Here is a 25,945-nt window from a genome sequence, read left to right as displayed (position 1 = left end):
GTAAGCCAGACATAGCTCAAGTCACGTGATCTCGCCAGCAGATGACAGCAGATATTCATAGCATAGGACACGTTACATAATCAGCCAATAGCAGCAGCATCATTGTTGAGAAGTGCGAACACACAAATAGGAAAAGTTAATGGTTTAAATTAATATACATAGTGTTGCTACAAGAAAAGCAAAGCTTTCACATATAATATTGGTCTCTAAGATCAATAAGCTGCAAGAGAAGCTAAGCTTTCACATATAATGTTGATCTTTTTTGCGCATGTTACACTTTAAGATACATCACACAAATGTGCCCGTAAAATTTTTAATACTGACATAAATGTCTTATCATCTGGGTTCAAAATTTCTCTAAACAGTCATCCTCAAAGGGTCGGTTTTTAAATGAAAGTCAAACGCTCTGTGTTTAAAGAAATTCATTATACCCATAGTTCACCCTGTGCAAAAGGAAATTTGCTTTGAAAGTAATGCTCTTCAAACCACCATTCACAATATTTTCCTGTGAACTGTGGAAATAGGTTCTTTTCAGCAGTTGCCAGAGGTGGCCAGATAACAGGCGTCATGGCGCCTGCGCAGCTATGATGACGCATGAAGCCCATATGTTCATACATGTAAAACATTAAAATATCTTACATTATGTCATAAAAGAAACAAGGTATCAGAGGATACTTCAAGAGTATCAGGATTTCATGAACCACACCAAAATCCATAATTTGGCTTAAAGTGCACATTCGTATGTCCAGATTCAGATGTAAACTTTCTTGGAGTACCAGTACTGTAATATTTCATGTTTGGTTTTTTATTATGGCATAATGCCATACATGCTAGAAGATGTTAATGTGCACTTCAAATGCAGCTAACAGTTGAAACTATCGAATAGTGTAGAATTAAACACTTTGTTTCAAATAAATTGACTGCCTAAGCAGAAAAGATTAATAAAAGCCAAATTTCTTTAGCAAACCGACAGAAATAACTTCATTGTTCTGCAAGGCGATTAATGCTTGACTGTCAGAAAGGTGGAAATAAAATAAAATCTGAAACTAATAACATATTTTAGCCTCCCATAATTATGTGAATGTATTTTAATTCACTTGATAGCTCCCCATCAAAGAAATCCATTTTTTTTTATTTGATATGAGAGAAATAAACAAAGAGGAAGCAGCAAAATCACTACACGTGAACACAGGTCACGTGGAGACTACCCACCTCCACATTACAACTCAGTCTGCTGTATATATCAGTCCTGTATCTACGATATTTCCAAACCAGGGCAATACCAGATAGTGGACTACTACAAGCAAAAACTTTATGTTAGGAAATAATTTGACATTTCATTCATACGCTCCAGCTTCACAAGCACGATATCGAAAAATACTAGTATGAAATTTTTATATAAATTTGGAATCGTTATGTCCTTCCATAATTTGTCTGATGTCCCCCATTTCTTCTCCTTCCTCATACTAACAATCTTCTCATCACTAATTCTGTAACTATTCCTTCCACTGTCAAAACTTATTCTCCAGTTAACTTCACTAACCCTACCACAATCACCAGTTTAGTTATTCCGTGTTTATTCTCCTATTCTCTGGTTAGGCATTACTACATGTTTGTACAACACGTTTTCCACGCTACTCCCAGAATAGAACTTAAGCGGCTGCTTGCCAGGGATTGCACAACTGAACCTTACTAGTGTAGCGGTCTGGCTAAAAACTCAGTCAAATTTTCATTTTCTCGGGTACGCCGAGAAGATAACACGCAAAATAACAACATTGATCATTCCCGACCCCAGTCAACCACATAAACAAACAGTGATTGGCATTCAACCGTTCGGTTTTATTCGGCTCAGATCGTGTAGCCCCGTCCCCTTTTGTCTGCAGGAAAGTTTATTTCTAGACTTGCCAGGGATTCCCCTGACAGAGACATCACATACACTATGCACGTATTCAAAAATCAACTTACGGTTCATTCAGAAATCAACTTAGAATGTGTTAAAAATGATCAAAAACCAACAAGGATGTGTTTCAAAATCATATGAATAATCGATAGGCCAACGTGCGCTGGATGCTAGGTGCTTTCTGAAACAAGGCTTTTTCCCCTCAAGAATATGAATTTGCGCTTCCCCTGAAATTCCTGCCAGGGGCAGACACCCGGGTTTTCCCCAACCCTCTAATTCCGGGCCTGTTTCGTCTGCGTGAATCTTGCAACTTGAGTGCTAGGTAAAATTTTTCCAGGCAGCATCTGGCTGCTTGCTGCTACTGCTTATACAGCTAACAGCCATGCTTCTGTGGCCAGAGGCGACTCAACTGTGCATGTGCACGAGCCCACTCGCAACTGCTCAAATCTAATGTAAACAGTTGTGACGGCACGCTCATCGGAGGCAATTTGTTGTTATGAAGCATTGCCTAGCCTGCCTAAAGCTTTTGACATATTTTGCTGGGCAGATGCTTGTATGAGCACAGTGTTTTGTTATTGCATATGGTGCATTTCCTTTGCAACTTAAGTTTTATTTTTGTTTTTTCCCCTCATTCATGTTTTATTGCTGCAGTATTATTCTGCAGTAGTGGTATACATTAATATCCTTTGTTAGAGTGTTGGTTCTTACCAGTCAAAATTACAAAAATTTAACTGAAAACTAAAACAATGAAAAATTCACAGAATTCGAAAAAGTTCCTGGGTTTTCCTGGTTTTCTCCCGGATGAAAAAATTACCAAGTTTTTCCCGGATCTCCTGGGTTGTATACACCTTGACAGTGCATTTACAGAAAACTGGTGTGGACACCTTCTGGAATCTTAGACTTACAGTCTCTCATTCCATTTATTTCATGTCAGTTCTTGTGCCTTATCAAACGTTGGATGATTTGTGCAAAGAATATTCTGCCTTTTTTTCACTCAGACTTGGCAGGGCTACTGATATATGGTGAAGATCACTGTCAAATCTACGGTGCAATGCCATTTTTTCTGTGCCAAACCTGTAATGCTTGCTCTTCACACTCACGCAAATGAAGAATTACACAGACTGACTGCTTTAGGCACCATGGAACCATTTGGTCCAGTCAATGGGCTACATCATTAGTCATTAACAAGAAGCTGATGAGCAAACTTTATCTTTGTGGTGACTTTAAGGAGATGGTTAGTTCACAGTCCGTGGTCTACACATACCTCATTCCTTGCCCAGATGAACTTATGATGAAGCTACTGGGTGGACAATATTTTTCAAAACTAGATTTGTCAGTAGCATATTTACAGCTGCCACCTGATGTAACATCATGTCAGATACACAGTGTGGCCTATACAGTTACAACAGACTGATTTTTGGCGTTGAAGTCCACTGGCCATTTTTCAATGCTATTTGGAGCAACTTACCTAACAAATTCCTGGTTGCATCAACTATCTTGACAACATTGTTGTTATTGGTCCCACTGCTGAGGACCACATTCACAATATTCGTCTTTTGCTTCAGATCTTTTGTGACGTAGGTCTCAAGCATAACAGCATAATTTGGAAAAGTTATTTCTTCCAACCTCTGTAGAATATATGGGACATTTGGGGATTCACCCAACTGATAGGCACACAGCACCTATTGTGGCCCTTTTGCACCCCACAAATGTGAAGGAGCTCCAGCCATTCTCATGCAAAGTTGCATATTACTCCAAGGTCTTCCACAGACAGCTTTAGTTTCCTATCCTCTACATCAACTACTTAAGAAGATGCAGCATTTGAGTGTGGACCCCTGTCTGCACCCTCACATTCAATATGCTGAAGGGTGGTGGATGTTCTGCCTCGTGCTTGGCCATATATCAGAGAGGGCTCCCGCTTGTGCTTGCAGCAGATGTATCAACAGTATGGTGAGGGGGTCATGTTGTTACAAAATGATATGGTTGATTTGGAACAGTCCACTGTTTTTGCGTCGAAGATGTTTAATGATGCACAGCATAATTGCTCTTAAAAAGAGGAGGCAGCTCTCGCTATTATTTATGTTAGCAAGAAGTCTCATGTATTTCTCTAGGGCATTAAGTTCCATTTTGTGTCTGATCACAAGCAATTAGTATGTGTCTTTTAGCCCCACAGCACACTTGCCAGACAAGACAGCCTAGAGAGTTCAGAGGTGGGCTCTGTTTCTTAGTGATGTAATTATGAGAATAATTTCTATCCTATGGCTCAGCATTCAAATGCAGATGCTTTTCATGTTTTTCAGTGGGTCCACCTATCCTAGTTTCAATTGGGAAGAAGTACTTTGGTTTTATGTTGATGAGGAGCTCTGAGGACGGTGGATGGATTTCCTCTCACCAGTTATCAGGGATGTTCAGCAATGGTGGCCCAAGTGGCCTTTGGCTTGTGCATCAGATCCCATTCACAGTTATTTTCTCGTCAACAGAAAACACTCTTCCATGGGTGATGGTTCAGACATCTCTCCAGTGTGCCATTCTTTGCCTTCTGCATCAGGATAATTGCAGTGTTTTGCACCTAGTAATGCTGGCTCACCACTTTGTCTACTGGCTCAGAATTGAGCATGAGACTGAACATTTAATCACTGCTTTTTCTAAATGTACAGTCATCAGGCTGTTCCCTAGCAGTGTTGTCAACCATTGCCTGAGCTGTCACAGGGATATGAGTGTGTCTGTGTTGACTTCGCTGGACCCTTCTTTGATGCTTACTGGTAGGTTTCCATTGACACTTATTTCCAGTTTTCATACATTGTCAACTGCTGCTCCATCATGGAAGAAGTCACAGTGCAGGCTCTCACTTGGATATTCTCCATTGAAGAACTGTCCCTACACTATGGTAACTGAAAACGGTCCACAATTCATCTCTGAGACTTCTCATTATTTTTGTGCACACCATGTTATTTACCACATTCATGCACCCCCACTGCTCCCTCAGTCAAATAGGATGTGTACAATCTCATCCATACCTTCAAAATGCAAATAAAGAAGTACATTTTGTTTATTTTATTATTTTTTTATTATCCATCTTTAGGCATTAAAAATGCAATTGAGGTCGTCATTTGTGTACATATACACTTTACATAACTAACAGAAATGGTGTAATATATTGTAGATCATTATTGTGTAATAAGATACAAAAATTTGTCCTTGATGCTGCACAAGGTATTTGCATTATATTTACATGTATAAGTTCAATCTAAGTGAAACTATCTTAGTACCGGTACTTAAGATCATCTTTAGTGCACATTATAAACTCTTCTATTGTATAAAAAGATTTTTCTCTAAGCCATTTCTTTGTGACACTTTTAAACTCATTCAGTGACACATTATGTGCCTCTATGGGCAACATGTTAAATAGTTTTACTCCCATGTACCTGTAACTATCTTGAGTTTTCTTTAGTCTAGCAACTGGGATATCAATTTGCTGTTTTATACGTGTGTCACGGTGATGGATAGATTGTCGTAGTTTGTGACTGTGTTGGTTTTCTTTTGTGTGTATCAGACAACTTAGTATAAAGAGGGCTGCAACTGTTAGTATTTTTAGATTTTTGAAATATCATCTACAAGACTCGTTATTTCTGACTCCATGGATGCATCTGACTGCCTTCTTTTGCCAAATGAAAACTTGTTTTGCTCCGGGTGAGTTTCCCCACAATAAAGTGGCATATGTTAAAAGGGTGTGGAAAAAGCCATAGTACGCATTGAGTAATAACTTACCACTAACACATGACCTTAGTTTACCTGACAAATATGTCACATGTGCTAACTTAGTACAAATATAATCGGTATGACTCTTCCACGTTAATTTTGAGTCAAGATGGATCCCAAGTAGTTTAGCTGAGACACAATAAATCTTATCACTCTTAACACACAAGCTAAAGAGAATATTTACAGTTTTATCATGATTTATATGCAAGTCATTGAGTTGGAAGCACTTGATGGCTGCTCTGAGATGAGCCTCACTTTCCTCATTTAATTTTCCTAAATCTTTCCTTGCTGTAACAAAAGTTGTATCATCTGCATGGAGTGTGGATTTACATAACATGGTGCTGGGCAAGTCATTTACATATATTATAAAAAGTAAATATCCAAACACAGAGCCTTGTGGTACACCCTGCATGATATCCAAGACATTTGACCTCATGTTGTTAAAATGCACAATTTGTTTTCTGTCACTCAGATAGGATCTGATCAGAGATAGTCCTGAGCCTCTAATACCATAGCAGTGCAGTTTTTCTAGTAGTATCCTGTGACTGACAGAGTCAAATGCCTTGCTGAGGTCCACAAGAGTAGCATTAACTGATAATCCTGATTTGAATGATGACAATATATATGAAACAATATCTCCAACTGCTTTTGCCATTGACAGGCTGGACCTGAAGCCATACTGAGAGTCACTAAGAATATTATTCACAGACAGATGTAGACTGATTTGGGGCTGTATGCAATGTTCCACTGCTTTTGATATGATGGGTACAAGGGAGACTGGACAGTAATTATCAGGACAAGACTTGTCACCTTTCTTGTGCAGTGGAATAACGACTGCCATTTTTAAGGATGAAGGGAAACAACCACTGACAAACATCCAGTTCATAAGAGAACAGAGTGGATGTGCTATTACATCTGATATTTTTTTATTACAAAATTGGAGAGACCATAAATGTCTTCTGATTTTGAATAACTTAATTTTGCTATTACAGTTTTAATATCTGTTACTTTTACTTCTTCCCATTTAATCACAGGAACCATATCCTCAAAATTTTGTAGAAATGAATTTCTATTATTTGAGATATGGTTGTTGTCACATTTATGGATATGTTCATTTCTATTATTTGAGATATGGTTGTTGTCACGTTTATGGATATCTACATTGGTGATGTCCCATGGACAAGGCTCTCACACGCTTTCTTAGTTCCTACAGGTCAATGCCCATCATTGAGACAAGTCTGGCAGAGCCACTGGATGGCCACCAGCCACACACAGTGCTGAATCTACTGCTACCTACACAAAGGACTCCAAGAACTACATGCCTGGGACTCTGGTCTGAACTTGCAGGTCTGGTCAGCATGAGTGTTGGATTCCAGCAGCCATCTGCAGCCAGTGCGGTTGGTGTGTTTTCACATTGTAGATGGAAGACCAGCTTGTGATCTACCACCAAAATCAACTCCATCCTCGAGAGGATGCTTGGTCACCATTGCCTCCCCACGCGCCTACCAGGTCATCTGTTTTTTCTGCATCTGGTCCTCCTTCCTCACCTCCGATCTCAAAAGCCCTTCCTATGATTCTGCCTCCATATGATACTAAGCCTGCTCATCTTCCTCTGCTCTTGTTTCTAGCCCTATGTAAGTTCATCAGGACCCAGGTGCAGACAGCCATACAGAGCAGCCAGAGTCACTGCATGAACAGCAAGTTCCACTTCCACTGGTACCATCTCCTGCCTTGTAGCACCTCCATGGATGATGTTCTGGTGTTGAGGCTATGGACAGCTAGCATTCCACTTCTGGTGGTGCCATCACCGTCCAGGTCATTTTCGACCAGATTCTCCAGTGCTGGCTGAAAGGGCGCTATTTGTAGGATGGAGGGTATCCACTGCAGCACCACAGAAGATATGGACATCACTTTCCTGAGTGCCGAGTATCATACCACACTACTGGGGGGCAGATGTTGGGGGTAGCAACAGCTTACAAGTGCCCCAACAAAAGGAGAAGATTGTGGTAACACTTCTGTCAAACTTCATCTGGACTTGAAACACCAGTCTGTCATGTGTTATTCAATTAGCCCTTGCCAGTGCATGATAGCTAAGCTCAGGCATCAGGATGTCGCACTTTCAGACAGCCATGCACTGAGAGTGGTGCATGCAGCTGCCACCCAACTCCACTACATGAAAACGTCACATGGTAGTCTGTTTAACTCCAGAGAAGAATAGATTCTCTCTCATTCTCTAGTGGTTTGTGCTCTTGTTAACTTCATTCTGTTAGTGGACCATTGAATGTCAAACTGGTACAAACACAGCTATGTACATGGGAAATATATTGAAAATGTTTATGGTTTCAGCATTAAAATGACATTCTTTTTATTGGCATTATCAACTGTGTGTGTTACTACACTTTTCAGTAATGTTTAATCTGATTTTCAGTTATAAATTATGAGATTCATGTTTCTCAAATATTTATGCTATACATCTGTGAACACGCTAAATCTTTTGTCTTTCCAAATCCATCCATAACATAATAATAATTTTGCATGCTTCAGTGAGTTAATGTTGTGCTAAGAAAATTAACTATCTTATGCAATCCACTATGCACGAGTTACCAAAAACACCAAAATTTTCTAATATTTTCCCAAACATTATTTACATAATTGTTCATTAAATTTATTATTTACTACATGGAAAACTATTGTTCTGTTTGAAAAACATTCTTAATGTTTCATAAAACACATTCAAATGGTTGAAAAAGTTAAATATGGAACATTTAAAAATTTAGAAAGTTATATTTCATACACTGAGTCAAAAAAAGTCATGGGATAGTGATATGTACATTTGCAGATGGTGGTAGTATCATACACACTAAGTATGAAAAGGCAGAGCATTGGTGGAGCTGTCTTTTGTACTCAGCTGATTCATGTGAAAAAGCGTTTGAAGTGATTATGGTCCCACACAGAAATTAACAGACTCTGAATGTGGAATGACAGTTTCAGCTAGAGGCATGGGGCAGTCCATTTAGGTTATTGTTAGGGAATTCAGTATCCCAGGATCCACAGTGTCAATAATGTGTTAAGAATATCAAATTTCAGGAATTACCTCTCACCACAGACAACATAGTGTCCAATACCCTTCACTTATTATTTACCGAGCAGCATTTTTATTTTCATAGAGCTGTCAGTGCTAACAGACAAGCAATACTGCGTGAAATAACCACAGAAATCAGTGTGGGATATATGACGAATGTATCCTTTAGGACAGTGCGGCAAAAGTAAACATTAATGGGCTATGGAAGCAGATGACCAATGGGAGTGCCTTTGCTAGCAGCACATCGCCTATAGCTGCTCTCTTGTGCTTGTGACCATATCAGTTGGACTCTAGATGACTGGAAAACCATGGCCTAGTTGCATGAGTCTCAATATCAGTTGGTAAGAGCTGATGGTAGGGTTTGAGTGTTGTGCAGATCCAATGAAGCCAGGGAGCCAAGTTGTCAACAAGGCACTGCACAAGCTGGTGGGAGCTCCATAATGGAACGGACTGGGTCTCTGGTCCAACTGAACCAATCATTGATTGGAAATGCTTATGTTCAGCTACTTTGGGACCATTTGCCGCCATTCACCTACTCCATTTTCCCACAGAACAATGTAATTTTTATGGAGGACAACACTCCATGTCAATGGGCCACAACTGTTCAAGATTGGTTTGAAGAACATTCTGGACAATTAGAGTGAATGATTTGACCACCCGGATCGCACAACATGAATCTCATCGAACATTTATGGGACATAATTCAGAGGTCAGTTCATGCACAAAATCCTAACCAGCAACACTTTCATAGTTATGGATGGCTGTAGAGGCAGCATGACTCAGTATTTCTGCAGGGTCCTTTCAACAACATGCCATGTCAAGTTGCTGCACTACACTGTGCAAAAGTAGGACCAATAAAATATTATGAGGTATCTGATGACTTTTGTCACATCAGTGTAATTATTTGAAACAATCTATGTTACTAATTTTATCCTTACATTTTTGTAAACTTCAGAAGATATAGCTTTGTTTAAATTATTCACTACTGAGAAATGGAAAATCAATGCAAAGATTAATTTGAACCATTACTGTTTCTAGAAATACCACAAAGGTATAGTATAACATAAAGAAATAAAATCCATGCTAGGTCAGGCAGCCATCATACATTCACCAATGAGTCAACATCTAGCATGTAACTTTTGCACCAACCATGTGCTCTTTGTCTCAGTCTGTAGTTGGCAGCATGTACACAAGAACACAGTTTCTGACTTTATACGCTTTCTCTGTGACAGGTGGCATCTTGAGAATGGTACACTTATAGAGAAGCTCTCTTTAGTATAAAAAGAATGTTTACTATGAAATTTTGGTGTTCTAATACAAAACAGAAATTTGAAATTAAAAATAGTGCAGGGTAATTCTAAAAAAAAAAAAAAAAAAAAATCTTCTATACTATATAAAACACAAGACTTGTATTTCATCCCTAGACAAAGAGAACAATGAGCCTCAAATTTGGAACTATTGAAAAGATAAGTATAAAATTTTATTCAAATTATCATTCTTCTATGAAGTTTAGTTAATGTTGTCCTTTTCCTACAATTTTGAATATGTACTAATGTGGCAGCGGTCTAATGTTGGAAGGGTACATATTTCAGATTCATTACTCCAAGAGCAATTATTTCATAAAAGAGGAAATTGTGACACATCTTTTACTTCCCAATTACTTTCAGAGACTGTAGCATTCCTATTCCAATGCCTGCACATGATAAGGCCCTCTCTGTGCTTACCTAATTTTTCTAATATATCATTCAGCAGATTTTATAGTTCTCCAGCTGTGTCCTCATGGATCATATAATTCAGAATTAGATGTCACGATATATGCAAGGGCTACACATTAAATAGCAATAAGTAATTACGGATTAGCTTTTCTAAATTAAAGACGCATGATATTCAAAACAAAATAAAAATTTACGAAGTTCTATGAGCAGATGAATGGTTAGGTCAATACTAGCTGCAGAGCAAGAAAATAAAAATGTTTAACAGCCTGGTATAGTTAATTTACAGGAAAAGGATAAAATAACAGCCAGAGTCCAATACCAACTTAACAAGGGAACTTGCAGGAGAATAGATAACAAATATAATCAAAGAGCAGGAGACTCACTTAGTCTCCAAAGTAAAAACAGTAGAGCGAAACAGTTCCAGAAAACTAAACAAGAAAGCACAAAAGCATACAGCAATCAGCACGAAATAAAATACAGTAGACATACCAGAACTACTGAATGAAACAGAATACATCAGCAAAACGAAAGAATTCCTAGATGAGAACATCATTCAGTTAGTCAATGATCCCACAGCAAATTCTAAAAATCCTCAAAATTACCGTTACAAAAGTTTAGGCAAAAAAATGTGAGGCATCTGCAGCATCAAATTTTGCACTCCAATTAAACAAAACACACACACACACACACACACACACACACACACACACAGAGAGAGAGAGAGAGAGAGAGAGAGAGAGAGAGAGAGAGAGAGACTATACACTTTCACAAACAATAGGAACCTTCAAAACAGCTTAAACCTGTCACATGTCATAATTGATAAAATCTCCTATATAGTTTGCTAGCTTCCTATGAACCATGGACCTTGCCGAGATGGGGTGGCTTGTGGGGCTCAACAATATAGTTAGCCACACTGCAGGTGCAACAGCATTGGAGGGGTATATGTGAAGAGACCAGACAAACATGGTTTCTCCTAAGGAGGGGTAGCAGCCTTTTCAGTAGGTACAGTGGCAACAGGTTGGATGAATCACTGATCTGGCTTTGTAATATCAGCCTTTCTATGATGGTACTGCAAACATTTGAAAGCAAAGGAAAACTACAGCCATTACACTTCCTGAGGGCATGCAGCTCTACTATAGGGTTAAATGATGGATTGAATTCTCTTGGGTAGAATATTCTGGAGGTGAAATAATCCCACATTTGGATATACATACAGGGACTACTCAGGAGGATGTCTATGATGAAAAACAAAACTGGCTGTCTATGGATTGCAGCATAGAATGTTAGATCCCTTAATCAAAATGAATGAAGAAAAAACACAATAACTGATATGCAGTCTAAGCAACGTTGGCTGCCAGGATAACATGGAGGCTGTCAAACTATTAGGCTTCCTGACAGACCGCAACCTGACAATTAACAAACACACAGAGTATGTGTGTTCCAAGCTCTCTTGTGTTATATACCTGCTAAGAAAACTAAGAGGCATATTAACTGACCAGTACCTATTAACAGTTTATTACACACTCTTTCATAGCCATATTATTTATGGTCTGCTGTTATGGGGACACTATGCAGGTTGTAAGGAGGTGTTAATGAAACAAAAAAAAAAAAAAAAAAAAAAAAAGCTGTCAGGATCATTACATCATGTAAAAAACAGGAGCACTGCAAACCCATATTTACCAGGTTAGGGATAATGACAGTATTCAGCCAATACTTGTTTCTATGCCTCAGCAGTGTAAAGGAAAACCAAGGTGATTTCAGCATGAGGCATAATTACAACATCCGCAACAAGAGTAACACTGAAGTACCAAGTTATCGACTGACTGGAACGCAAAACAAGTTTTCCAGTGGTAGCCCTAAAAATTTTCAATACACTGGACCAAGAAGTGCAGTCTCTGCTGCTACGACTGTTCAAAAGACCAATTGCACAGGACTTGAAAGAACACCCAATATATTCTATTGGAGAATTCTTCAGTATAGACCAAAGTGAATGGACAAAGTAATGTGGTCTTAATATGTTATATCTGCCCTTATTGAGAATACTTTTCTGTATGTTGTATAAAATTGTAAACAAATCTTATATACGTAACCCTGACAGTCTGTCCAGTCATGAGTGGTAAATGACGTAGAGCAAGTAATAAAGCAGGTAGGTTACAAAATTTACAAAGGGAAATGGATATGTTGAAGTTAAATATAATGAGAACTAGTGAATATCAGTGGTATTATGAACAGGGCTTCGGGTCAGGTGATTACAGAGATATAAATACAAAACTAAATAGTGGTAATGCAGTAGATTTAACAATAAATAAGAAAGTAACAATGCAGGTAAGCTACTATGAACAGATTGATGCATAATTACAGCTGAGATAGACATGATGCCAACACCCACCACAGCAGTAAATGTTTGCATGTCCAGTAGCTCTGCAGATGATGAAGAGATTGAAAGAATACATGAGGGCAGTTCAAAAAGTAATGCAACACATTTTTTTTCTCGGCCAATTTTGGTTGAAAAAAACCGGAAATTTCTTGTGGAATATTTTCAAACATTCCCACTTCGTCTCGTATAGTTTCATTGACTTCCGACAGGTGGCAGCGCTGTATGGAGCTGTTAAAATGGCATCTGTAACGGATGTGCGTTGCAAACAACGGGCAGTGATCGAGTTTCTTTTGGCGGAAAACCAGGGCATCTCAGATATTCATAGGCGCTTGCAGAAGGTCTATGGTGATCTGGCAGTGGACAAAAGCACGGTGAGTCGTTGGGCAAAGCGTGTGTCATCATCACCGCAAGGTGAAGCAAGACTGTCTGATCTCCCGCGTGCGGGCCGGCCGTGCACAGCTGTGACTCCTGCAATGGCGGAGCATGCGAACACACTCATTCGAGATGATCAACGGATCACCATCAAACAACTCAGTGCTCAACTTGACATCTCTGTTGGTAGTGCTGTCACAATTGTTCACCAGTTGGGATATTCAAAGGTTTGTTCCCGCTGGGTCCCTCGTTGTCTAACCGAACACCATAAAGAGCAAAGGAGAACCATCTGTACGGAATTGCTTGCTCGTCATGTGGCCGAGGGTGACAATTTCTTGTCAAAGATTGTTAAAGGCGATGAAACATGGGTTTATCACTTCGAACCTGAAACAAAACAGCAATCAATGGAGTGGCGCCACACCCACTCCCCTACCAAGAAAAAGTTTAAAGCCATACCCTCAGCTGGTAAAGTCATGGTTACAGTCTTCTGGGACGCTGAAGGGGTTATTCTGTTCGATGTTCTTCCCCATGGTCAAACGATCAACTCTGAAGTGTATTGTGCTACTCTTGAAGAAACGACTTCAGCGTGTTCGTAGGCACAAAAATCTGAACGAACTTCTCCTTCTTCATGACAATGCAAGACCTCACACAAGTCTTCGCACCCGAGAGGAGCTCACAAAACTTCAGTGGACAGTTCTTCCTCATGCACCCTACAGCCCCGATCTCGCACCGTCGGATTTTCATATGTTTGGCCCAATGAAGGACGCAATCCGTGGGAGGCACTACGAGGATGATGAAGTTATTGATGCAGTACGACGTTGGCTCCGACATCGACCAGTGGAATGGTACCATGCAGGCATACAGGCCCTCATTTCAAGGTGGCGTAAGGCCGTAGCATTGAATGGAGATTACGTTGAAAAATAGTGTTGTGTAGCTAAAAGATTGGGGAATAACCTGGTGTATTTCAATGCTGAATAAAACAACCCCTGTTTCAGAAAAAAAAAGTGTTGCATTACTTATTGAACTGCCCTCGTATGAAGAGATAAAAGAAATTACTGAGATAGTTAAGGGACACAAAAATTTAATTGTTGTGGGAGACTGGAATTAGACAGGAGGAAAAGGAAGAGAAGGAAAAATAGGAGAATATGGACTGGGGGAAGAGATCATAGAGGATGCTACTTGGTAGAATTTCGCACAGAACACAACTTAATCATCACCAACACTTGGTTAAAGAATCATGAAAGAAGGTTGTACATATGGAAGAGATCTGGAGACAATGGAAGGCTTCAGACGATTATACAATGGTAAGACAGATATTTACAAGCCAGAATTTAAACTGTAAGACATTTCCAAGAGTATATGTAGATTCTGACCATAATTTATTTATTACAAACTGTAGATTAAAACTGAAGAAACTGCTAAAAGATACAAAATTAAGGAGAAGGGACCTTTCTATATTAATAGTTGTTTAGTTTATGTTTTCAATATACCAGTAACATAATATAAAAGTACATGGCTTAAATATACATTAGTAACTGATTGCTTTATGTCTTAGATTTATGACACGTATTACAATATTGCATCTTGGAGTGTCTTTCTGATTATCTGTCACTCTTTGTGCTACTGGTAATGTTTTTAAGTGATTGCATTTACAACAACAGTTATATCTGTAGCAGCTTTCTCCAGTGATGCTTATTTGTTTGCAATAAAGTTTATTCCCACGAAACCAATGATACTAAGTACGTCACAAAGATTGTGTAAGTATAGTTTTTTGTTTTTGTACAAAAATATTTGTGTTATGTTTTTGTGTCATGAACCACTGAAAATTTATCACCTTCCTATTAGGATATCAATAAATTTTTCTAGATATTTTCTATGCTTCAGTTCCGTTTGATCATTAAGAATTTCATTTAGATACACATCTGTATGGGAGCAGATTTCAAGTTCTTCCAGGATATTCATTGTATGTTCTTTAAGTAACCTTTGCAGAAATTTAACTGTATTTTCCATTTTTTAATGCTTTATATGTTTGATTTTATAAATGCATGTAAAAGTAAACCGATTGCTCTAACGGTCACAGGTATGCTCCTTGAGCCTAATTCTGAAATGTCTACCAATTTGTCTGTTGTAAAATTTGCACATTCTAAAATAAAATTCACAATGAAAGTAGACCAAAACAAGTCCATAAACTATCAAGACTTAACAATAAGTAACAATGACAATTACCAAAGATTTTAAATGTATACTGAGCTGGTAAAAATTGCTGTTTTGAAGAGCACACTGCAGCACTTAGTGTGAAGTAGCCATCCTCCGTTTCTGGCGGTCATGCCGCTGTGGCAATCGCAGCTTTGGCGTCCCCTTCTGGTGGGAAAGGTTGCCTGTTCACATGCATTTAAGGGGCATAAACATGTGTTCTTCATAGCTACAATTAGCAGAAATCACAAATTTATTACTTGACACTGATGTAACACAAATAGAAATAAAAACCCTGTAATCAGGAAAAGCCAAAAACTCCTATTTTCTCAAATCCAAGAATTTACAAAATCTCACTGCAAGGCAGAAATCTCAGAATAATGTTCAAGGAACACATCTGGCACTATGAGAGCAATTTTACATTCACCTACAAAACCAAAAATTTGAAGCAGGAAAAACATAAAATGCAGTAAAAGTTCTACACAGGGTACCCAAAGGATGTACAATGAATATCCTGGAAGAACTTGAAATCTACAACCACACAGACACGTACCAAAATGAAACTCTTCATAAACAAACAGAGCTAAAATAAAAAAAATAAAAAATCTAGAAAACTTTATTGATACCCTACAATTGAGAGCAATATTTGATACAAGTCTTCACCTTTGACCACAGTTTTGTTGATGAAGCCAACAAATGTGCAAGCAAGGAGATGTGGCTGTGGTGGTAGATTGACCTGCAGCTTAACCCGAGGTCTAGGTTATGTTGGACGGTGATAGTTTGGTTATGAGCTGGTGAAACTAATGAATATCAATGCAGAAAACCCAGGTTGTTGGGACAAATAGATTTGTAGCTTATACAGTTTGAAAAAAAAAAAAAAATCACCACTTGTGTCACGTTACAGTCTTTATGTTGTTTATGGCATTTTTACCACATCACTGGTCAAAGCCGATGACTCGTATTGAGTATTCCTGTTTATCCTGCTACATATTCTTCTTCTTTCACTTGTGACATTGTCCTGCAGTTTCGGAGCGTCGGCATTGTTACAATCAGATTTGGCAAAGTTAATGTGAAGGGGTGGCCAGATGCCCTTCTTGCGGCCACCCCGTACCCCCTGGGATGGAAACAGTGTACCCCAGCTGTCTGCGTCTAGTGTAAATCATGAAATAGTGTGTAGGTGTTTCAAATGTCCACGAGTCATGCAACTGAGGCAGGACATGGGGACCAGCCCAGTATTCACCTAGCAGGATGTGGAAAACTGCCTAAAAACCACATCCAGGATGGCCGGCACACCAGTCCTCATTGTTAATCCGCTGGGTGGATTCGATACGGGGCTGGCGCACCTACCCGAGTCCAGGAAGCAGCGCATTAGCACTCTCGGCTAACCTGGCGGGTTTATCCTGCTACATATTACTAACGATTTATTATGAAATGTGGTATATTGTATTGGGGACATACTGTTATAAATTACTTGATTTTTATGGATGCGTCTTTATTAATTTCCCAGCTCTCCTTTCCCCCATCTCAGTCAATCATTGCTTATTGTGCCCTCTGAAATGCCAACTGTAGCTTATTTCACCTTATCCATGTCCCACCTCCTTAATTTCCAACCTTTTGCAGCATCTTCTGTTTTAATCTACAGCAACGTATATAGCAGTTTGTCACTTTTTATGTCAAATCAGTTTCAGCAGGATCTGTCTAAACAGTGAATATTTTTGTTTTGTGATAGCCCGATTGGAAATAATTTATGTACAATAGTGTATTTTTGTTCAGATGACATACTTACATGTACGAATTACATGTGCTGTGAAAATGATCCTTCTTCAGTGTCTGCTGTTGTAGTATATTGGCATTAACACTCAGTTTTGCTACTGATGACAGGTTCTCACAAATGATTCCCACTGAATGAGCAGCCAGTCATTTATTTTCTGCCATTGCTGAATCCTGTCATTCTCGTTATGATCTGTGATATAGCTCGAGGTCTACAATATGTTGGAAGGTTCAAATGTGTGTGAATTCCTAAGGGACCAAACTGCTTAGGTCATCAGTCCCTAGACTTACACACTGCTTAAACTAACTTATTCTAAGAACAACACACACACCCATGCCCAATGGAGGACTCAAACCTCCAGCGGCAGGGACCACGCAGTCCGTGACATGACGCCTCAAACAGCGCAGCCACTCTGCACGGCTATGTTGGAAGGCAATGGTTTGGATGAGTTGGCAAAGCCAATGAATGTGAATATGAAATGCAGACTGAGACAACAGAATGATCTGTAGTGTAGCCCAAGGTCTATGTACATCTGAAGTCTCTCAACCTGTTACAGTACTGGCTATGATGAACAGGTAGTAATTTAAGTTCCATTAACACATTTCTTGTGCACTGCATAGATTCTTCTGATCAGAGTAGACCTAAAGAGGGTTGGATTGTCTCATGGGGTTATGATACCTTGCAAAAATTTTGATGTTAACTTTTCTATGGGTGAAAACTGCCGGAGCTTCTTTAATATTGATGCACTGCAAACATCTGAGAAGACAGTCATAGATTAGAGAGGCTTCTGCAGAGAAATTGGACAGAAACATATTTTTAAGACAATTAGAATCTTTGTAGCAATGGAGCTATTGTCAAAATCAAAGAGGCTGTGTATTTAAAATAAAAAAAAAAAAAAGAAATTGCAGAAAAAATGCAAAGGTGGATAGTCAATGGAATCTTTGAAGGAATCCACAAAAGTTGTTCAGAGATACAAAGAAGTTGCTGCTCATTGTCATCAAAGAGTACACTGTTCCAGGAACCACAGTAATTTCCAAATGATTTAGGTCAAACAAATGTTTGAATGATGAAGGATTCAAGCATTTCACTATCAATCACAATGTGACATTTAAGGATCATGAAATGGATGCACACATAAATAGTATAGAAGGCAGCTGATTGGCAACAGGTAGTGGATAGCAAAAAACTTTTTGGCTATTTCTTTGATTATATGTGGTGTAGAAGATAAAGTCAAAAAGGATTATTTATTTATGCACTTATCCATTGAAGAAAGTCACCAGTGAGGCTGTCAACTATAAGCCTGAAAAAAATTATTTTCATAATACATGTGATTTGTGACACAAAGACAACCACAGTCCAACATAAGGGATATATGCATCCAGTCATAGCGGCATCAATTAAAGATGTCACAGCAACTGATAATAGACCAGTATAATTTCGACCTGGGTATTATCACCATTATTATTTTTTTCTGGCATTTGTTAGTTGTTTCTATATTATCATTTTCTTGGAGATGTGGTCCATCTATAAAACTAAATATAAGTCTGTTTGTCTTTATATCTTATGCGTTTTGCTTCCTTTTATTTACGAAGCATCATTAGTGGCCTACAATACATGACGTTTTGTAAATCCAAAGAAGTGAAATGCATGAAGCATAAAAATAAAGTCTTATTTAATTGTGTAGACAGGCCACATCTATAAGAATATAATAAAGATAACATTTGTGATAAATCATTTATTACATGCTTGCACGTATCCATGTTTTTCTGAGAAACTGCAGTTTCATAGCACTATGATATGTACCATGCTAAAGAAATTTTGTGTTACAATACAATATTTGTTTCTCCTGCGACTGAAACTGGAACATCATTGTTATGCCCACAGAAATCAGCTGTTCCACCATCTTAGCTACCCGTCATCGATCGTGGCAGACATTACCAACATACACTTCCAAGGTGAGAGCATTGACAGCCCTTTGTAGAGTTTTACTGAAAATCTGCATTCTTTCCACATAATGGATTTGAGTAATATGGTGAGTCAGAGATATTTGTACTGGTTTGTTTTGGTAGTAGTGATAGAAGTAATTGGCTTTATGATTTAAAGTTACTTCTCAAAATAATTTATTAAAGTCTGGCAAAGGGGATATTTAGCATGAGAACCTAGACATTACTAATAGCTTCACTCCACTGGCTATGTAGGTAATTGTACTACACATACTGAGCCAGAGCAGAAGTGGCATAATATTGGTGGTAAAAATAAATTGTCTTAAGACAGCACATATATATGTTGTCTAGCTATATACCTATTGTTATACTGGAATGAGAAATGTCAAGATTAATGTAAATGGATTAAAGAAAGCTTGAGTAATACAGAAATACTATACTGTTCTGTTCCTATTAAGGAATTCTACATAGAATCTGACAGTTCAACTGCAGACTGGCAGTACATCTATACCAAACTGAGAGAAACATAGATGTTGAGGTAACAAGAACTATAGCCTTTATTATCAGGAATTTGAATGTATGGGAAAGAAAATATTTCATCGCCAAATGGGACGCACTAGAAATTGTGTGGGGCTCCAAATTATTCAACTGCTACAAGGGAGGATAGGAAAGTACTGTACAATAATTTTTTCTCCCCTGGTATTACAGCTGGAATGTTGAAATTTCACAACAGTATAATTTGAAATTTGTACTACAGAGGGTATTTTGTTTTCATGTGTAGCTCTAGTGAGAGAAGCCTGAACTATTAAACAAATGGGGCATGCACGATACTCTCACCAACTTGCGAATAACAGTGAAGTGTAGTTTGACATTTGTGGGACAAAGGGCATAAACCAAGTGACATTTACATGGACATTCATGGGGTGTATGGGGACAACAGTATGGATTACAGCAATGTCTCCAGATAGTGTGCATTCTTCTAGGAGGGCAATGTAAACCTTAGTGATTCAACACACTCCGGGTGGCTGGTAACTGTGCAAGCCCACAGAATGTTGGAGCCTGTGTATGCAACTGCAAACCTTATTTCAGTAGTTCAACATTTCCTATGGCGTGGTGTACAATATTGTTCATGAAACATTGAAGTTTTGTGAAGTTAATTCTAGCTGGTGGCCTAAGAATCTGAAAGACAACCACAAGGGCCAGTAAGTGATGACAAGGTGGGATAATATAACACATTATGCTGCAGAAGGGAAGACTTTCTGAAAGAAATCGTCACTGGTGATGAGTCGTGTGCATACCACTACACACCCAAAACCAAGCATGTCTCTACAAAGTGGAAACATGCTGGTTCCCCATTATGCAAACAATTCACAGTCTGTCGGGAAAGTGCCTGTGACCGTATTCTGGGATACAATTGGCATGTTATTGGTGGACTTTGCTGAACATGGGACCACTGTAAATGCTGCAGCTTACATTAACGCTTCTGTTAAGTCACATTGTGCCCTTCGCAACTAACACCATAACATTAATGGTGACCGTGTCAAACTACTTCATGACAGTGCTCGCTCCCATGTTGCTGCCCCTGTTTGTGAGAAAATTGCCAAATTTGGATGGGAGGTGTCCCAGCACCCACCATACAGTCCCGACCTTGCATTGGACTTCCATCTGTTTGGTCACATGAAGAAATTCCTGGCTGTCCAACAACTTGCAACAGATATGGAATGAAATCAGCAGTCTGCATATGGTTATGTTCCAACTAACAGGGCATACTGAATCTGGTATCATGATGGGAGAAATGTGCTGAGAGCATTGGTGACTATGTCCAAAAGTAGGTAAAAGATGTGAGGCTTTTTTTTTGTTACTTAGTAAACGTCTTGGTAATAAAGTGATTGTGTGTTACTCTCTGATCTTCCCACATATTTAGCAAAGAGACACACGAAAGTAATTACAGACCACAGAGTCCAGAAATTTCTAACCACCACTAAATTTAGGCCTAGTCGATTAACAAGGTGAGCACTTGCACTACAGGACTATGATGCCAAGTTCATATAAAAATCTGTTAAAACGAAAACAATGCCTGATGCTTTATGAAGGCTGCCAATTGATCTGTCCAGAATAACAGTGAGCAGGCTACAAAATGAACAAATTAAGAGCACAAAGAATTCATAACAAGATTCTTGAGGGTTATAAATAGAGAGCAAATGAAGATGACAAACTAAAAATAATTAAGGGTACATATACATGTGCTGGAGAAGCAAAGATTTGTATCTACTATTACATCCACAATGGAATATACAAGAGAAACAATTAAAGTGAAGGAAACTGGAAACTTTGTATGCCCAAATATGTAGTGGATAGGTTAATCTGCTATACACATTATAATATTGCCAATTATGGGCCAAACACGTGTCTTAAGAAGCTGAAATTGGACTGTGCTTTCAATAACACACAGAAGTGCATGTGCATAATATTGAATATTTTAAGTACCTGCACAGAGATTAAGACAACCACAGTCCAACATAAGGGATATATGCATCCAGTCATACCGGCATCAATTAAAGATGTCACAGCAATAGATTTATTTGGGCTGTTGCCTGCAGCCTACGGGAACTACAAACAAAATATAGTTGTTGAAGAAGTTGTTTCTGAAATTATAAATTTTTATACACTGAAAAAAGCCAGCAGTGAAGCTGACAGTAATTAGTTTGAAAAAGATTATTTCATTAGGTGGTAATAAACTGCAGTCAAAGAGTGGAAAGAAATGCTCAACAGACATAAAATAGAATAGATTGCAGCCTGTAGATACAGGCTAGCCTCCAACACTGAAGAATGAATGGTGAAAGAGCTGACTTGTTAATATATAAGGTACAGCCACAAGAAGCATGGTTTATGTATGAAGTACCTGGAGGAGTTCGAACGAGACAAGAACCATCTACCACATGATTCCACAGGATTTGTATCATTTGAGATCTTAGTTAATCAAGAGCCTGATAGCATTTCTGAGAACTGTTGTAAATATCTATGAAAGGAAAGGCAAAAAGAAGGCAAGCGAGATATGATAAATTAGTAGAGCCAATAACTTATCGAATGGGAGATGAGATGTTAGTAAAGGTGCATGTCATATCAAAGAACATATGAAATGAAGTTATCTTACAGCTTTATTGGCCAGGAAATCCTGTTTGGCCACCTCTGCAAGTATTTTTCTAACATGTAGCAAGGTGGATACTCACAATGTGTTACATTTTTTGACTCTCAATAATTTTCAATTTTTTTGTCAAGTTTATTACATCACCAATACAGTTGTTTAAACATGTGATATTTACATGGAAACCTGCACACCAGTTATCAGGCCAAGTTCAATTTAAATTCATTGTTCAATTAATTCTTCTCATTACCCTGATTCCAATGATACCAGCAGTTTGACAATTATGTTAACTGAAGATAAAATTACATCTCAATAAGTGGAGCTAATTGGGAGAATCCAATTTAATGACCTAAGCATTCTAACTTGCCAGTGATGTATTTCAAATTACCTTCTGAAACAATTAAGTGAGCTACTACCAATTTTCATTGCAGATTTTGTCCTAGTCACTTTTTGATTCTGATCTTTGACTACTTATAATTGCTACCTTATTTTCTCTGTATGATATTAATTAATTATCTAAATAGTATATAAATTCATGTAATTTACTGTGATTTTCAGCACAGCACTTATATTGTTAACAATGGCATTCATATTGTGGAAGAACAATAGTACTGATACATTTTTCTAATTTTTTATAAGACAAATTTTAGTAAAAGCTTGCAGTTCATTCAATACAGCCAAGTTCAACCTAGCCATTTTTCAAAGTATTATATTGTTTACAAAAAAACAGTTTGTTCTTAAACCAGTATTTAGAAGACCATTGAGCCTCATAATCTGCATTCTGCAGCCATTAATCCTAGAAGCAATAGCTGTATCAGTTGATATGAAAAAGTTCACTGCAGTTGGTTCAGTAGAGGTAACAGCTTATAAAATGAACCACATTCGAGTCTGGTTTTATGTAATGTTACGTGTTGATTATTAACTCAACGGTAGTTACTTCACACTGTGAATTTGCATTTGACTCTGATGACTGTGACTAACTTTGGGTGATGGTGTACTGCTAAGATAGTAATCCAATGCAGCACTAGCAATGTCAATTAGTGTGAACATACTTTCACTGTACAATCTCATTTAGCCGGGGTGTATTTTGCTCAACGTGAAAAACAATGTGTTATCCTGGTGAAATTATATTGATATCCAACATAGTGACTAATCTTGTGACTGTTATGCTGATTGTCCTTTTGCAACACTAAAAATCTGTGGTTATTTTGTCGAGGGCAGGTCTACTGGATTAAAACTGGATAGACAAAACTGATACCAAGTACAGCAATATCGTTCCACTTAAAGGAGAACTTTGGAACCTAAATTGGCCATCAGCCATTGATATTTCGAAAGTGGTATTAAAAGTCACTTATATTGAACATTATATACCGTCTAGGCTACAGTGTTGGAACTATACTTCTGTCACTGACATTTTTGAGCCTGTTACAATGATTGAAAGAAGATAAGCAGGTACTGATGGCATCAAAGCAGGTAAAGTGAATTAGTTACATTTGGTGGCATAGGTTTTCAGAGCACTTAGTAGTGGGAGATTTGTGTCAGAAATAGCTCACATTTAGCATGGTGGAATATGATGTGGATACAGACAGTGAATAGTGCACAGTGTAAATAATACAAAATGAAAAAAATATAGTATGTTATGATGACTATAAACAAGTAGAGCCACCATTATGGATTTAGCTTCATGCAGCCAATGAGGGGAGAAGTTCAACTGGCACTTGGGTGCAGCCAGTCAGTAGAGCACACTTGCATATCAATGATGCAGGTAAATGAATAGATGAACAGCACATGGAACACCAACATTAGCAGCAGTGTACAGTAATGCAAAACAAGATAATGTGTTCTTGTCATCAGAATTTATTACTGCTGAGTTTGATTACATATTTTGGTTATTCAAAATGAATGGTGAAGAGAGAAAAGACTGTGTTGGACAGTGGGCAACAGGGAGAAAACAGGAGGAGTGAACTTAATGATGATAATGTGTTTGAAGACAGGGAAGAAAAGCTAAAATGTGTTAAGGAGAAAAATGTAGTAATTAAAAATGAACTTTATGATGACAGTGGATTTAAATCAAGACTAGGTTTAACTCTATGTGACAAAGAAAATGACAACCTTGTTATGGATGAAACATCAAGGGCTTCACCCACTGAATACAGTAAGGTGAAGGAGGAAGAAAACAGTTCCAAATTTATGGGACAGGTTAGTATTAAACAGTACTTTGTTAACCCACCTTACACTTAATATGAACTTCTCAGCTCTGGTCTGACCCCCTGCCCCCACGCCATGGGTCGATACCTGGCTGTTTGAAGCATTGCTGGGACCAAGGGTGATGCCGCAGGGTGCAATGCTTTTGCGCCATTACAGAGAAAGGTTGTAGGTGCCTCTGAGCAAAATTTCAATGTTGCAATGGGACACAGTTATGAGGTTTTGTAAAAGTGATCCTTTAATTGTGCTGCACAGTGTACTTTGACAAGGAGTTGTGCAGTGAATATTCACAGAGAGTTAGGAAATCGCTTTTTCCTGCTCCAAGAAGTAATATTGGCGATTTTTTAACCTTGTGGAAAAATGGGAAAAGTGAAGAAAACATTGTGGGAAATTTTGGGAACAGGAAACAAGCAAGTGGGGGGGGGGGGGGGGGGGAATTACCATGTGAATAGTGTGAGTATAACAGGTTCTAGAAGGGGTAATGGGATCCTAGGAATGATTGGGTGGCAATTGGTCCAAATGGGAGATATTCCAGTGACAGCACCATGGGGAATGGTAACTATAGATCCAATCCAGAAAAGTGAAATTTGCACATTTTGGTTCCCACTTGCGCAAGCCATAAAAAAGAGCCACCTGTAGATAAATGAGTACCAATTTCCAGCAGTATTAATGTGGACAGAGATAATGAGGAGAGTAAAAAACCTGATCATTCTAATATTAAGTAAAATGCAGATGTAGATTTAAAGTTGTTTCCAGTGGGTGGGATTCTGCTAAATTACAAATAGATAAAGTGGTAAAGCAAACAGATGAAATGGAAGAGTGTTCAGCTGTTCATTGTAAGAAATATTATCAATATGGATTCACATTCCAATAACTTGACCCCTCAGTTCCACAGTTTATCAACTTTCTGTATAATGCTCTCAGAAGCTTTTCTGGTGTTGTGAAAAAATGTAAATGACTGCAGAAAGCAAAGCAATTTAAGTGTTTTCCTTTATGGTCAAATAGTGAGGATATAGAACACGAACCATAGACCTTGCTGTTGGTGGGGAGGCTTGCGTGCCTCAGCGATAGAGATAGCCGTACCGTATGTGCAACCACAACGGAGGGGTATCTGTTGAGAGGACAGACAAATGTGTGGTTCCTAAAGAGGGGCAGCAGCCTTTTCAGTAGTTGCAGGGGCAACAGTCTGGATGATTGAATAATCTGGCCTTGTAACACTAACCAAAACGGCCTTGCTGTGCTGGTACTGCAAACAGCTGAAAGCAAGGGGAAACTACAGCCGTAATTTTTCCTGAGGGTATGCAGCTTTACTGTATGGATGAATGATGATGACTTCCTCTTGGGTAAAATATTCCGGAGGTAAAATAGTCCTCCATTTGGATCTCTGGGCGGTGACTACTCAAGAGGACGTCACTATCAGGAGAAAGTAAACTGGCGTTCTATGGATCGGAGTGTGGAATGTCAGATCCCTTAATCATGCAGG

This window comes from Schistocerca cancellata, chromosome 9 (assembly GCF_023864275.1).
Source record: "Schistocerca cancellata isolate TAMUIC-IGC-003103 chromosome 9, iqSchCanc2.1, whole genome shotgun sequence".
In the NCBI taxonomy this organism is placed as follows: domain Eukaryota; kingdom Metazoa; phylum Arthropoda; class Insecta; order Orthoptera; family Acrididae; genus Schistocerca; species Schistocerca cancellata.
This window is presented reverse-complemented; position numbering follows the sequence as displayed.